Source organism: Octopus bimaculoides, chromosome 2, assembly GCF_001194135.2.
Source record: "Octopus bimaculoides isolate UCB-OBI-ISO-001 chromosome 2, ASM119413v2, whole genome shotgun sequence".
Classification (NCBI taxonomy): Eukaryota; Metazoa; Mollusca; class Cephalopoda; order Octopoda; family Octopodidae; genus Octopus; species Octopus bimaculoides.
The window spans coordinates 38,336,309-38,337,878 of NC_068982.1; the positions used below are offsets into that span (position 1 = coordinate 38,336,309).

At 30.6% G+C, this 1,570-nt stretch overlaps 1 pseudogene; it reads left to right on the forward strand.

Moving 5' to 3' along the window:
• The first annotated feature begins 1,257 nt into the window (after positions 1–1,257).
• LOC128247143 (U4 spliceosomal RNA) lies at positions 1,258–1,338 on the forward strand (annotated as a pseudogene).
• The last annotated feature ends 232 nt before the right edge of the window (positions 1,339–1,570 follow it).

Consider the following 1,570-nt stretch of genomic DNA (forward strand, 5'->3'; position numbering starts at 1 on the left):
ATCCATATATTTACGTATTATACAAAGTCAAAGGGTTAATGCATGTAGAAATGGCCAGAGATATTTCCGTGTTTGTAAAAGTAAAAATATTTACAAATAGATAATTGGCAGCAGTGAAGTTGAACGTATGTAACATACGTGTTTTATGCTGGTAGAAGTTGTTCTGTAAAGACCAAATCAACAGAAAAGTTAAATTCCAGCAAGAGCTAAAGTGGTGAGTAAGGTTGGATAGCTACACAGGTTTTCAGGCGACGAAATAGAGGGGAGAAATAATGTGGTCTATTTAATAACCAAAAATACACCCTTAGCTGTTAGATGATAAGCGGTAGTATGCTTTCAATTGCAGCCTAGTAACAGTGTCATTTCAGCGAATAAACTGGATCCGAACTATCATTTGTGGTATTGCCGTGTTTAGAAATCCAGTGCAGTATGAAATTATTGGCAACAGTTGCAGCTTCGTTTGTCAGACGATCATGCCGTTGAATTTTTGAATTTCTGAATTCAATTGTGTTGTTGCAATAAAAGTTGTGTTTACGTATTTGGGTAATATATTAAAATTTTAAAGTTTTCTTGAGATGTTCGTTTGTCTGTCCAGTTGGAGAATATAGAAGCACTTTTGCAATGAAAAGGATGTTTACATTTTCAAATACTGAGAGAGGGAGGAAAGGATAAGTATTCACACATTAGTTGTAGATATATCAAAGGTCTTTTTTTTTAAAGCTGATCTTTTGTGTTTTCGAAAGCTGTAGGTATGTAAGTTTCCTAACTTATTTTATTTTGAGGGAGGTTTAAAATATTCACAGGAAATTGTAGATATTTCAGTCTTAGGGAATAGTAGGAGGAAGAGATGTTCACCTTGTTGGATTTTTGAATTTCAGAATTTCTTTTTCTTTTTCTTTTGGAATTTTTCTTTTCTTTTTAAAAGTTTTGCAGTGGTTTACAGTTTTTGTAGTTGTGCAGTATCTATATATATTGGCAGGTGCTTACTTCCTAAATTTTTTATCGTGCATTTAATTGTGCTGTTACAATAAAAGGCATGTTTACATATTCTGTTAGTCAGGGAAGAAGGGAAGACAAAATAATAATAATAATAATAATAATAATAATAATAATAATAATAATAATAATTTGTCTTCCCTTCTTCTCTTCTTCCCTTCTTCCCTGATGATGATGATGATGATGATGATGATCATCATCATCATCATCATCATCATCATAATCATCATCATCATCATTATTATTATTATTATTATTATTATTATTATTATCTGCAGTACCATAGCCAATGAGGGTTATCCGAGGTGTGGTTATTGCTAGTTGAAAACTATTATTATTATTATTATTATTATTATTATTATTATTATTATTATTATTATTATTATTATTGTATATGGAGTACCAAGTCACAGAAATATTAGACGTATAATAATATATCATTATGATTATTTACTACAGCTTATTTATGTCTGTTTTTGTTTTTGGATTAGATTTGAACTTCCGCTGTTCGAAGACTAATCCAATTCATTGTAAGCAGTTAATTGCTGCAAACATAATCTTTCCAGTGACGCAG